This window comes from Coregonus lavaretus, assembly GCF_964263955.1.
Source record: "Coregonus lavaretus genome assembly, chromosome: 8".
Classification (NCBI taxonomy): domain Eukaryota; kingdom Metazoa; phylum Chordata; class Actinopteri; order Salmoniformes; family Salmonidae; genus Coregonus; species Coregonus lavaretus.
Genome location: NC_139995.1, coordinates 37,495,795 through 37,510,205, shown reverse-complemented (window position 1 = coordinate 37,510,205; position 14,411 = coordinate 37,495,795). Strand labels below are relative to the sequence as shown.

Genomic DNA, 14,411 nt, shown 5'->3' with positions numbered 1-14,411 from the left:
TGCTTACCTATTGCAGATTCAGTCTTCCCAGCCTGGTGCAGGTCTACAATTTTGTTTCTGGTGTCCTTTGACAGCTCTTTGGTCTTGGCCATAGTGGAGTTTGGAGTGTGACTGTTTGAGGTTGTGGACAGGTGTCTTTTATACTGATAACAAGTTCAAACAGGTGCCATTAATACAGGTAACGAGTGGAGGACAGAGGAGCCTCTTAAAGAAGAAGTTACAGGTCTGTGAGAGCCAGAAATCTTGCTTGTTTGTAGGTGACCAAATACTTATTTTCCACCATAATTTGCAAATAAATTCATAAAAAATCCTACAATGTGATTTTCTGGATTTTCTTTTCTCAATTTGTCTGTCATAGTTGACGTGTACCTATGATGAAAATTACAGGCCTCTCTCATCTTTTTAAGTGGGAGAACTTGCACAATTGGTGGCTGACTAAATACTTTTTTTCCCCACTGTACATGTCAGTACATACACACAAGAAGTAGGTCACATGGGGGAGAGGCGTTGCTTTATTGCTTAAACAGACGCCTCACAGGTCATCAACTGGCAGCTTCATTAAATAGTACCCGCAAAACACCAGTCTCAACATCAACAGTGAAGAGCCGACTCCGGGATGCTGACCTTCTAGGCAGAGTTGCAAAGAAAAAGCCATATCTCAGACTGCCTGTCTTAATCTTTTCTTTTTATTGGCCAGTCTGAGATATGGATTTTACTTTGCAACTCTGCTTAGAAGGTCAGCATTCACTGTTGACGTCGAGACTGGTGTTTTGCGGGTACTATTTAATTAAGCTGCCAGTTGAGGACCTGTGAGGTGTCTGTTTCTCAAACTAGACACTCTAATGTATTTGTCCTCTTGCTCAGTTGTGCACCGGGGCCTCCCACTCCTCGTTCTATTCTGGTTAGAGCCAGTTTGCGCTGTTCTGTGAAGGGAGTAGTACACAGCGTTGTGCGAGATCTTCAGTTTCTTGGCAATTTCTCGCATGGAATAGCCTTCATTTCTCAGAAAAATAATAGACTGACGAGTAAAAAAAAAATATATATATATATAATACATTATTTTTAAAAAAGAATAGACTGACGAGTTTCAGAAGAAGGTTCTTTGTTTCTGGCCATTTTGAGCCTGTAATCGAACCCACAATTGCTGATGCTCCAGATACTCAACTAGTCTCAAGAAGGCCAGTTTTACTGCTTCTTTAATCAGAACAACAGTTTTCAGCTGTGCTAACATAATTGCAAAAGGATTTTCTAATGATCAATTAGCCTTTTAAAATGATAAACTTGGATTAGTAAACACAACGTGCCATTGGAACACAGGACTGATGGTTGCTGATAATGGGCCTCTGTACGCCTATGTAGATATTCCATTAAAAATCAGCCGTTTCCAGCTAAAATAGCCATTTACAACATTAACAATGTCTACACTGTATTTCTGATCAATTTGATGTTATTTTAATGGACAGAAAAATAGCTTTTCTTTCAAAAACAAGGACATTTCTAAGTGACCCCAAACTTTTGAACGGTATTAATATATATATATATATATATATATATATATATATATATATATATATATATATATTAAATAAATAAAAGAGAGAGCGCAAGAGGAGTCAGTCCCCACATTCACACATAAACCACTCCAGACAGACAATATAGCTGTGAACCAAATGTCCACTCTACTATATTGCAAGCTGCATCATTTGCATTTAAATTAAAGGTTTAAATCAAAGTGCAGCCCAGGCCTTTAAATGGCCTGTTGCTCTATAAGGGGATATATAGTGACTAAGTCACAGCAGAGATATTACACTTGTCCCAGGGCTGACTGTTTCCTCGTTTGCATGAATCAAAACAATTCCACAGACAAGAAGCTAGCTAGAGAGTCTTAGAAAATATGTCTATCTACTTCATCCTGATAGAACACATGATCATGAGCCTGAAGAACGGCTGCTACAATTTAAAAAGCTATTCATGTAGGCATATAAAACCCTTATTACTGTAGGTTTGTTGTGACTTATACCAGAGTGCACGTGTGTGATGAAACACCTACTCCCGATGTTGCAACAACACCACAACAAGACACTGAAGAGACACTAATGAGCTTGCATGGTCAGCAAGGTCTAGAGAATCAGAATGGGTCTTGACGACACACTGCTACAGCGAGCTCGCAATCAGCCCAAACCCTTCATTAAAATGTGCGCTAACTGAACGATAACATTACAGTGAGCTAGCTAGCTAGCACAGTGGGCTAAGGCTCATAATTGGCATAGCCTTTGTCCCTGTAGACTAAGCTGCCAGTCACTTGAGGCTCTGTGTGGCAGTGGCAGTTCTGTAAGGGGTTTCTAATAGAGATGTTTGTCTGTGTGTGCCTTGTTATTGTAAACCAAATCAAATCAAATATTATTGGTCACATACACGTGTTTAGCAGATGTTATTGCGGGTGTAGCGAAATGCTTGTGTTTCTAGCTCCTACAGTGCAGTAATATCTAACAAGTCATATCTAACAATTTCACAACATATACCCAATACACACAAATCTAAGTAAAGCAATGGAATGAAAATATATAAATAAATATATGGACGAGCAATGTCAGAGCAGCACAGACTAAGATACAGTAGAATAGTATAGAATACAGTTTATACATATGAGATCAGTAATGCAAGATATGTAAACATTATTAAACTGACTAGTGTTCCATTTATTAAAGTGGCCAGTAATTTCTAATCTATGTATATAGGCAGCAGTCTCTAATGTGCTAGTGAAGGCTATTTAACAGTCTGATGGCCTTGAGATAGTAGCTGTTTTTCAGTCTCTCGGTCCCAGCTTTGATGCACCTGTACTGACCTCGCCTTCTGGATGATAGCGGGGTGAACAGGCAGTGGCTCGGGTGGTTGTCCTTCATTATCTTTTTGGCCTTCCTGTGACATCGGGTGCTGTAGGTGTCCTGGAGGGCAGGTAGTTTGCCCCCGGTGATGCGTTGTGCTGACCACACCACCCTCTGGAGAGCCCTGTGGTTGAGGGCGGTGCAGTTGCCGTACCAGACTGTGATACAGCCCGACAGGATGCTCTCAATTGTACATCTGTAAAAGTTTATGAGGGTTTTAGGTGCCAAGCCAAATTTCTTCAGCCTCCTGAGGTTGAAGAGGCGCTGTTGCACTTTCTTAACCACACTGTCTGTGTGGCTGGACCATTTCAGTTTGTCAGTGATGTGTACGCCAAGGAACTTGAAGCTTTCCACCTTCTCCACTGCGGTCGATGTTGATAGGGGGGTGCACCCTCTGCTGTTTCCTGAAGTCCCCGATCATCTCCTTTGTTTTGTTGATGTTGAGTGAGAGGTTATTTTCCTGGCACCACACTCCCACAGCCCTCACCTCCTCCCTGTAGGCTGTCTTGTCATTGTTGGTAATCAAGCCTACTACTTTTGTGTCGTCTGCAAACTTGATGATTGAGTTGGAGGCGTGCTTGGCCACGCAGTCATGGGTGAACCGGGAGTACAGGAGGGGGCTGAGCACGCACCCTTGTGGGGTCCCAGTGTTGAGGATCAGCAAAGTGGAGGTGTTGTTTCCTACCTTCACCACCTGGGGGCGGCCCGTCAGGAAGTCCAGGACCCAGTTGCACAGGGCGGGGTTCAGACCCAGGGCCTCGAGCTTAATGATGAGCTTGGAGGGTACTATGGTGTTGAATGCTGAGCTATAGTCAATGAACAGCATTCTTACATATGTATTCTTCTTGTCCAGATGGGATAGGGCAGTGTGCAGTGTGATGGCGATTGCATCGTCTATGGATCTATTGGGGCGGTAAGCAAATTGAAGTGGGTCTAGGGTGGCAGGTAAGGGAGAGGTGATATGATCCTTGACTAGTTTCTCAAAGCACTTCATGATGACAGAAGTGAGTGCTACGGGGGCGATAGTCCCGTGTAGCTCAGTTGGTAGAGCATGGCGCTTGCAATGCCAGGGTTGTGGGTTTGATTCCCACGGGGGACGAGCATGAAAATGTATGCACTCACTAACTGTAAGTCGCTCTGGATAAGAGCGTCTGCTAAATGACTAAAATGTAAAAATGATAGTCATTTAGTTCAGTTACCTTTGCTTTCTTGGGTATAGGGACAATGGTGGCCATCTTGAAGCATGTGGGGACAGCAGACTGGGATAGGGAGAGATTGAATATGTCCGTAAACACACCAGCCAGCTGGTCTGCGCATGCTCAGAGGACGCGGCTAGGGATGCCATCTGGGCCGGCAGCCTTGCGAGGGTTAACACGCTTAAATGTCTTACTCACGTCGACCACGGAGAAGGAGAGCCCACAGTCCTTGGTAGCGGGCCGCGTCGGTGGCACTGTATTATCCTCAAAGCGGGCAAAGAAGGTGTTTAGCTTGACCGGAAGCAAGACGTCGGTGTCCGCGACGTGGCTGGTTTTCCTTTTGTAGTCCGTGATTGTCTGTAGACCCTGCCACATACGTCTCGTGTCTGAGCCGTTGAATTGCAACTCCACTTTGTCCCTATACTGACGTTTTGCCTGTTTGATTGCCTTGCGGAGGGAATAACTCCACTGTTTTGTATTCTGCCATATTCCCAGTCACCTTGCCATTGTTAAATGCGGTGGTTCGATCTTTCAGTTTTGCACGAATGCAGCCATCTATCCACGGTTTTTGGTTAGGGTAGGTTTTAATAGTCACAGTGGGTACAACATCTCCTATACACTTCCTGATAAACTCAGTCACCGTATCAGTATACACGTCAATATTATTCTCTGAAGCTACCCGGAACATATCCCAGTCCGCGTGATCAAAACAATCTTGAAGCGTGGATTCCGATTGGTCAGACCAGAGTTTAATAGTCCTTAGCACGGGTACTTCCTGTTTGAGTTTCTGCCTATAGGAAGGGAGGAGCAAAATAGAGTCATGGTCAGATTTGCCGAAAGGAGGGCGGGGGAGGGCCTTGTATGCATCCCGGAAGTTGGAGTAGCAGTGGTTGAGTGTTTTAGCAGCACGAGGACTACAGTCGATGTGTGATAGAACTTGGGCAACCTTTTAAAATCCCCATCTACAATAAATGCAGGTTTCCAGTTTGGATAGAGTCCAGTGAAGTTCTTTGAGGGCCGTCGTGGTATCGGCTTGAGGGGGGATATACACGGCCGTGACTATAACCGAAGAAAATTATCTTGGGAGATAATACGGTCGGCATTTGATTGTGAGGTATTCTAGGTCGGGTGAACAAAAGGACTTGAGTTCCTGCATGTTATCACAATTACACCATGAGTCGTTAATCATAAAACATACACCTCCACCCTTCTGCTTCCTGGAGAGATATTTATTCCTGTCTGCGCGATGAACTGAGAACCCAACTGGCTGGACCGACTCGGACAGTGTATCCCGAGATAGCCATATTTCCGTGAATCAGAGTATGTTACAATCCCTGATGTCTCTCTGGAAAGAAAACCCTCGCCCTGAGCTCATCAACTTTATTATCCAGAGACTGAACATTAGCGAGTAATATACTTGGAAGCGGTGGGTGGTGTGCACGCCTCCTAAGTCGGACTAGAAGGCCGCTCCAAAAACTACAGCTGTCTGCAAATCTGCGAGAGGTTTGGAGGCGCTGCCCTCATTCTGGACCTCATTAAATGCTTGCCACGTGAGAGGGCCTCCCAGGGCGCTAGCTTCGACTGACAGGACCAGCCTTGACTGACAAACCAAGCCCCAACTGACAAACCAAGCCTCAACTGACAAACGTTTCCTAGACTTCCCAGCTAGCACATAACATTCTGAAAACCATATGTTTCTTAGAGCTTGGTGAGAGCATGGTTGTCCTATGGTTATTTTGCATACAACCTTCCCACAACTTTCTGGGAATGGTATAGGTTAGTTGCTTGGCTTTGGAACATTCCCAGCACATTTAAGGAACTTGACAAAAAAAAAAAAAATTTGGGGTGGTATTTGATTACTTTAACAGAAGGTTTCCTAAAAGTTCAAACATGTTACATTTAATTTTGGTAATGTTCTAGGAACGTTCTCCAACTGGTTTGACAGTGGGAATGTTCTCAAATAATTCATAGAATGTTAAGAAACGACGTTCTTCTGTGGGAATTTCAGTACTTCAGCATAACATTTCCTACAGGTTTCCTCATGGTTCTATTTAAAGTCATGTTCTCAAATTGTTCCAAGAACGTTACGAAAACATTCCATAAAAACCACAAGAAAACTTTAGTAATGTTCAGAGAATGTTATTTAAAAACATACATTCAGTTCTCAGCATTAACAAAACTCTCTATCCTCTATCTTGTTAAGTGTGTTCAGGTGTAATTGGACTCACCGGATCTTAATGAGTGCTTGTTTCCTTTGAAATGGGGTCTGTTTGAATAGACTGAACAGCTTTGTATGAACAGCTTTGTATGCATAAAAAACATGGCATGCCAGCTCATCCTGGTGGCACAGTGGACTAATTCCATGGATAGAGAACACAAGATCAAAGGTTCAAATCTCACTGATGCCGTGTCACAATAAAAAATAAATGTGTTTGCATGATTAATGCCTAAGTAAATTAATTTCCATGTGTCCTATGTGTGCTTGGAGTTCAAAAAAGTTAACCCAAAATAAGCAGTGTTCTTAACATTCAGTTAAAGTTTAGGATGTTATTCAAATAGCCTATAATTTCCATTGACAGAGCATTAATAAAACCTCCCAGGAAAACTTTAAAGGAACCAGAGTAAAAAAAAATCTGAACCTCCCTGCAACCTACAAATAAATGTTCCCAGAACAGGCAAAATGTCTGTTCTCAGAACATTAAAAAAATATATGTCATTTTACCGGTCAGGAAATGTACGGCTTCGTCCCCACAACCAATGTGAAACCTAAAACACAACATCCATATTGTCCCCTACAATATGAAATTACATTCACAACTGCGGTTCAAATCAAAACCAAACAAAAACTGTTGTATGAATTATACTAAATGACTCCAAGATGACTTAACTTCAATTGATTCATTATCAAATCAGCCGTATCTCACCTTGTGAATCTTGCCCTCCACCGTGCCGACCAGGAAGAGGTAGTCTATTTGTTTGTGGAAGTCGAGCGATGTTCCACAAGCTGCATCTCAATCCACTGCATCTGCCGATGTCGCCCTTCCGCATCTGTGGTGAAAGGTGGCAGCACTAGAGCAGTGTTTGTCAGATCATGAGACATCCCGAAAATCGGTCTTCTCACGAAAACGTCTGTAGTGTCCGAACGGTGTTCTCTGTTTTGGTCTACAACCCCCACAAGCATCACGGGACTCATCTGACGTCGGTACATCCAATCTGCCAACTTCTGCCTGTAGCTTCTGAACCGTTTGGGATACACACTAATACTGTGGAAAGGTGAGTCTCTCACGAACACGTGTCAGTTGTTTTGCTCTAGGATGCCCACAAGCCTAACAAGACTAGTCTGAAGGTAGCCGGGTAATAGTTAAAAATAAAATAATGGAAGTATACACTGAGTGTACAAAACATTAAGAACACCTTCCTAATATTGAATCTTCCCCCCCCCCCCCCCCCCCCTTTTGCCCTCAGAACAGCCTCAATTCATTGGGGCATGGACTGTACAAGGTGTCGAAAGCGTTCCACAGGGATGCTGGGCCCACGTTGACTCCAATGCTTCCCACAGTCAAGTTGGCTGGATGTCCTTTGGGTGATGGACCATTCTTGATACACACGGGAAACTGTTGAGAGTGAAAAACACAGCAGAGTTGCAGTTCTTGACACAAACCGGTGCGCCTGGCTAGGGCTGTGGCGGTCACAAAATCTCGTCAGCCAGTGATTGTCAAGCAAATAACTGCCGGCTTCACGGTAATTGACTGTTAATTAACATAAACACATTTACATTTTAAAAAGTCGAATAAATCCATGTAATATAGCATACACCTTCCCAATAAATCCATTATTTATTTTAGACGGGTCTAAAGAAACATGATATGAAGAAAATGTAGTCTATTTCAGAAGAAGAATAGCATACTCTGAGTTGTCCTTATGTTAGGTCCTGATCTGGCTATGCCATATGGCTGTGGGCTACACTCATTTAGCAGACAAGATTTGCTTAGAATTCCGTGGCATTATTTTATAGTATGAAGAATACAATTGAACATAGCTGAATAAAATAAGGATATTTTCTCCAAACAATTTGAAGGAGTGCGCACATGCGGCTATTCTGTGTTGAGCGGTTAACATTGAAACAGGTACTCCTATATGCTTAATTTAGAGTTATTTATGTAACTTTAGTTGTGATACAAACGTTGGGCTATATGTTTAGATGTTTTATACATTCTAAGGCTGCATGATGCGACTCTAATTATGATTTGAAAAAAGTTGTATGTGCAGGCTGTACACACTTCATCAGTCTCTCATTCACAATTTGACAAGCACTTGATAATGCCTCGAATTTCCCGGAGGCATCCCCTTTGTGTGGCCGTAATGCCCTCTAAAAAAATCCATGCCTTTTGCGGCCAGTGGCCGTTGTGCCCTTGGCTCTCCATCACCTGATCGGGTCTTTCTCACAGGCTACAAGCAAAGACAGACACATCGGGGACGCAACTACGCGCGTCCTTATCCAATTCTGAGGCGCATATTGAAGAATATAGCTTAAAATGTTGATAACCCTATTCCAAAGCATAGGTTTAACAGAGCAAATGAAATGTAACCTCACTCTGTAAGTCATATATCATCAATTATACTATTTAGGCCTATATAGCATTTGCGAAGTCATCAACAGCTATTGTTTCAATTCAACCCAGGGTTCAACTAAAAATAGACAATACATATACAGTGCCTTCAGAATGTATTCACACCCCTTGTGTTACAAAGTGGGATTAAAATGGATGTAATTGTCTTTTTTTGTCAATGATCTAAACACAATAATCTGTCATGTCAAAATGTTAGAACTTTTTAAATATTTTAAAAAGAATAATGGAAAACAATATATCTTGATTAGATAAGTATTCAACCCCCTGAGTAAATGGTAGCGATTACAGCTGTGAGTCTTTTGGGGTCAGTTGATCATTGCTAGACAGCAATTTTCAAGTCTTGCCATAGATTTTCAAGCTGATTTAAGTCAAAACTGTAACTAGGCCACTCAGGAACATTCAACGTCATCTTGCAACTCCAGTGTATATTTGGCCTTGTGTTTTAGGTTATTGCTTTGCTGAAATGGGAATTTATCTCCCAGTGTCTGTTGGAAAGCAGACTTAACCAGGTTTTCCTCTAGAATTTTGCCTGTGCTTAGCTCTATTCCATTTATTTTTATCCTATAAAACTCTATATTCCTTGCCGATGACAAGCATACCCATAACATGCAGACACCACCACGCTTGAAAATATGTAGAGTGGTACTCAGTGATGTGTTGTGTTGAATTTGCTCCAAACATTGCGCGTTCTATTCAGGACAAAAAATGCATTTCTTTGCCACATTTTTTGCAGTATTACTTTAGTGCCATATTGAATAAAGGATACAGGTTTTGGAATATTTTTCTTCTGTACAAGCGTCCTTATTTCACTCTGTCATGCAGGTTAGTATTGTGGAGTAACTACAACGTTGTTGATTCATCCTCAGTTTTCTCCTATCATAGCCATTAAACTCTGTAACTGTTTTAAACTTACCAATGGCCTCATGGTGAAATCTCTGACCGGTTTCCTTCCTTTCCAGCAACTGAGTTAGGAAGGACACCTGTATCTTTGTAGGGATTGGGTGTATTGATACACCATCCAAAGCATAATTGCTAACTTCACCATGCTCAAAGGGATATTCAGTATCTGCTTATTTTTTTATACCCATCTATCAATAGGTGCCCTTCTTTGAGAGGCATTGGAAAAAACCCTGGTCTTTGTGGTTGAATCTGTGCTTGAAATTCACTACTCGACTGAGGGACCTTACAGATAATTGTATGTGTGGGGTACATAGATGGAGGAGTCATTCAAAAATCATGTTAACCACTATTATTGCACACAGAGTGAATCCATGCAACTTATTATGTGACTTGTTAAGCAACATTTTTACTCCTGAACTTATTTATGCTTGCCATAACAAAGGGGTTGAATACTTATTTACTCAAGACATTTCAGCTTTACATTTTTAATTAATTTGTAAAAAATTCTAAAAACGACATTCCACTGTGACATTATGGGTTATTGTGTGTAGATCAGTGACACACAATCCAGGCTGTAACACAACAAAATGTGGAAATAGTCAAGGAGTGTCAATGCTTTCTGAAGGAACTGTATGCACACACGCACACACACACACACACACACACACACACACACACACACACACACACACACACACACACACACACGCACACACACACACACACACGCACACACACACACACACACACATCGTGGGAAGGTTGGATTAGAGATCAGCCAGCTCTCAACCCTGTATCTTATGAACTGACATGTAACATTAGCTTTAGACCATGTGAGAATGGCAGAGGAGCACTGTTGTCCAGCTGTAACACAACAAAATGTGGAAAAAGTCAAGGGGTGTGAATACCTTCTATAGGCACTGTAGGCCTAGGGTTCCAAGCTTTGGTTGATGTCAAATGTAATCTTCAAGTTAATAATTAATATGTTGGATTCATGTCTCCATTTCAACCAAAGATCTAAGTTAAAGAATAGGACTAAATCAAATCAGACTTTATTTAAAGTTCATTTAAAGTTTGATTTGATTTGATTTAGTTTTATTCATTAACTTAGATTTTTCGTTGAAATGGAGACGTGAATCCAACATGAATTATTAACAGATTTTTGGTTGAGATGGAGACGTGAATCCAGCATATCAATTATTAATTTGTAGACAAACTGGAATTAAAGTCAGACTAAGTCAGTGGCACAAAATATATATCTCCTTCAAATGTTGATATTGGGTTGCGTTGACAACCAAACACAATTCAATATCACTTTTGCGATACAGTAAATAGCCTATTAACTTGTCGACACGTTAACAAATGATATGTTGGATTCACATCTCAAACTAAACCAAAAATAAAAGCAAAAGATTAGGATTATGCCAGTGGCTCAGATGAAACTATCCAAGTATTAGATAGATACAGCTCCTTCAAATGTTGATATTTGGTTGCGATGTCAACCTAACACAATTCGATAAGACTTTTGTAATACAGTAAGTTAAGGCTATCTTACAAACTAATGTAACCGTTCTTATTCAACCTTAAAATGAGTAACTCATCAATTGCCACATTTTGAGGTTACTGTAACTATAAAAGTCTTATTTTGTAATCATAGAAAGCGTGCATGTTCAAGTCTTATCGAAAAGGTTGCAGGTCTGTGGAGAGCTTCACAATATTCATATCTGTGCAGAATCTCGAACAGCATTGATCACTATGTACTTTTAATGTAATCTCAACTACAATCCAGGTAATTTGGTTGCACTATTAGATGAAACACAGTAATAACACATTAAATTGTGTATAAATACAAAATATCTGACATTGTATTCCCATTTTAACATTGTTGTGCTTTTAAATGGTTGAAAGTGCAGTGATAATGCATTTAGATGACAACTAAACCAAAAATCATTGGAATATGGTTGTGCTTTTATATGGTTGAAAGCATAGTGATAACACATTGGGAATTCAACAAACTTCTGGCTGTCTTTTTGAGTGGGTGAATAAAGGTTGAAATCTCATTGATCAACATCTCAACCAAAAATTACCCACATTTCCACATTGAAATGACGTTGTGTGCCCAGTGGGTACCTTGTGCAATGTCGTCAAACGTGTTTTGGTTCACCACCGCTTGATGATCTTGGCCACCTTGGCCACTTTGGTGATGTCATCACTCTGAAGGCACAACAGGGTGAAAGCTTTCAGTTCTCTAACTTCAATGAATCAACAATGTCTGTGTGTTGTTGAATGAGGGCCCAGTTTAACTAAGCGTTATCTCCAATTGATTGACTTGGGGTCAAAGTTGATTTTTTATGTTAAAGTTAATAATTGTTGACTTGAGGTTTTCCTGGGTCTCCACCAGCATCATCTTCTTCTTGCCTTTGTCATTGTCCTTCTTGGGGACGGCTTTTGCCTTCTCCTTGTTCTTATCCTGCTTCTGCAGCACCTCCAAATATACATCATAGATCTCCCACTGCAGGAGGAGGAGGAGGAGTGGGGAGGGTATCCTTGTCGTATCACTAGCCTTCATAGATGTTTAGGTGCAGCAAACACTGAGCATCAACAATGGCATCATCAAACCAAAAAAGCTGTATTTCTCACCTGATTGGCAGTAGCTGAGAAGTTTGCATGAGGAGGGGGATCAGTCTGATATCCTCTTTCTTGAGAGGGAGTTCAGTGGATTACTATCACTGGCTATCCTAAGTTGAATGCACCAATTTGTAAGTCGCTCTGGATAAGAGCGTCTGCTAAATGACTTAAATGTAAAATGTAAAAATGAAAATCTTTTCAAAACAGATTTGCCCTTCCACATTATTATAGGCAATTTATGTTTCTTGCGGCATAGTCTGCCTTGGCCCCTACCCTACTGGTTAGTGATTTTCTGCTCCTTCTTGCCAGCCTCGGACTCCACGCTGTCAGCTCTCTCCTCTCCCCTGCCCTCCTCCGCATCCCCTGCATCTTCCCCACCTGCAGAGGAGACAGAGGAAAGATCCACACAACACTTTTCACTAACTTGTCTCTGGATCGTGTGGGTGTTGGCATACAATTGATTGTACATCACTGAAGAGCCACTCAAATTACTGAATGTAGGCTATTTCACAAACTTCTCGGCATGTTAATAAATTAAGTGGCTTCCTACCGGAGTCTCAGGTTTTTCATCTTCAGTTTCAGCTACAACTGTGTCTTTTTCTGGAATAATAATCAACATCTCATGTTTCCATCAAAGCCAAATTGGGATTTATTCAAACATTTGCTCTTGTAAAAGGCAGCATATTTGATTCACTCAACAGTTCGAGAATCCCTACCTACCCTCAGGGAGGCCCTGTTTAGCTCTCTGTCAAATCAAATCAAATCAAATTGTATTGGTCACATACACATATTTAGCAGATGTTATTGCGGGTGTAGCGAAATGCTTGCGTTCCTAGCTCCAACAGTGCAGTAGTATCTAACAATTCACAACAATACACACAAATCTAAAAGTAAAAGAATGGAATTAAGAAATATATAAATATTAGGATGAGCAATGTCGGAGTAAATACAGTAGAATAGAATACAGTATATATACACATATGAAATGAGTAAAGCAGTATGTAAACATTATTAAAGTGACTAGTGTTCCATTATTAAAGTGACCAGTGATTCCATGTCTATGTATATAGGGCAGCAGCCTCTAAGGTGTAGGGTTGAGTAACCGGGTGGTAGACGGCTAGTGATGGCTATTTAACAGTTTGATGGCCTTGAGATAGAAGCTGTTTTTCAGTCTCTCAGTCCCAGCTTTGATGCACCTGTACTGACCTCGCCTTCTGGATAGTAGTGGGGTGAACAGGCCGTGGCTCGGGTGGTTGATGTCCTTGATGATCTGTTTGACCTTCCTGTGACATCGGGTGCTGTAGGTGTCCTGGAGGCAGGCAATGTGCCCCCGGTGATGCGTTGGGCAAACTGCACCACCCTCTGGAGAGCCCTGCGGTTGCGGGCGGTGCAGTTGCCGTACCAGGCGGTGATACAGCCCGGCAGGATGCTCTCAATTGTGCATCTGTAAAAGTTTGTGAGGGTCTTAGGGGCCAAGCCGAATATCTTCAGCCTCCTGAGGTTGAAGAGGTGCTGTTGTTGATAGTGTTGTTAAGAAGGCAGAGCAGCGCTTTATCATGGACAGACTTCTCCCCATCTTAGCTACTGTTGTATCAATATATTTTGACATTTGACATTTTAGTCATTTAGCAGACGCTCTTATCCAGAGCGATTTACAGTTAGTGAGTGCATACATTTTCATACTGGACCATGACAGTTTACAATCCAGGGTTACTCCAAGCAGTTTAGTCACCTCAACTTGCTCAATTTCCACATTATTCATTACGAGATGTAGTTGATGTTTAGGGTTTAGTGAATGATTTGTCCCAAATACAATGCTTGTAGTTTTGGACATATTTAGGACTAACTTATTCCTTGCCACCCACTCTGAAACTAACTGCAGCTCTTTATTAAGTGTTGCAGACATTTCAGTTGCTGTAGTAGCTGACGTGTATAGTGTTGAGTCATCCGCATACATAGACACACTGGCTTTACTCAAAGCCAGTGGCATTACGTTAGTAAAGATTGAAAAAAGTAAGGGGCCTAAACAGCTACCCTGGGAAATTCCTGATTCTACCTGGATTATGTTGGAAGGGCTTCCATTAAAGAACACCCTCTGTGTTCTGTTAGACAAGTAACTCTTTAACCACAATATAGCAGGGGGTGTAAAGCCATAACACATACATTTTTCC

General features: G+C 41.5%; 1 pseudogene across 1 annotated transcript in view; it reads right to left on the bottom strand.

Annotated features, from left to right (window-relative positions):
• LOC311134038 (dynein axonemal intermediate chain 1-like) overlaps positions 1-12,765 on the bottom strand; it is a 43,802-nt pseudogene extending 31,037 nt beyond the window's left edge. Inside the window, exons 1-5 of the transcript in view lie at positions 12,756-12,765; positions 12,547-12,618; positions 12,253-12,311; positions 12,031-12,124; positions 7,006-7,085 (exon numbers count right to left, since the gene is read on the bottom strand). The product of the transcript in view is annotated as a dynein axonemal intermediate chain 1-like (transcript). The remainder of the gene's footprint in view (positions 1-7,005; positions 7,086-12,030; positions 12,125-12,252; positions 12,312-12,546; positions 12,619-12,755) is intronic.
• Between the last annotated feature and the right edge of the window lie 1,646 nt (positions 12,766-14,411).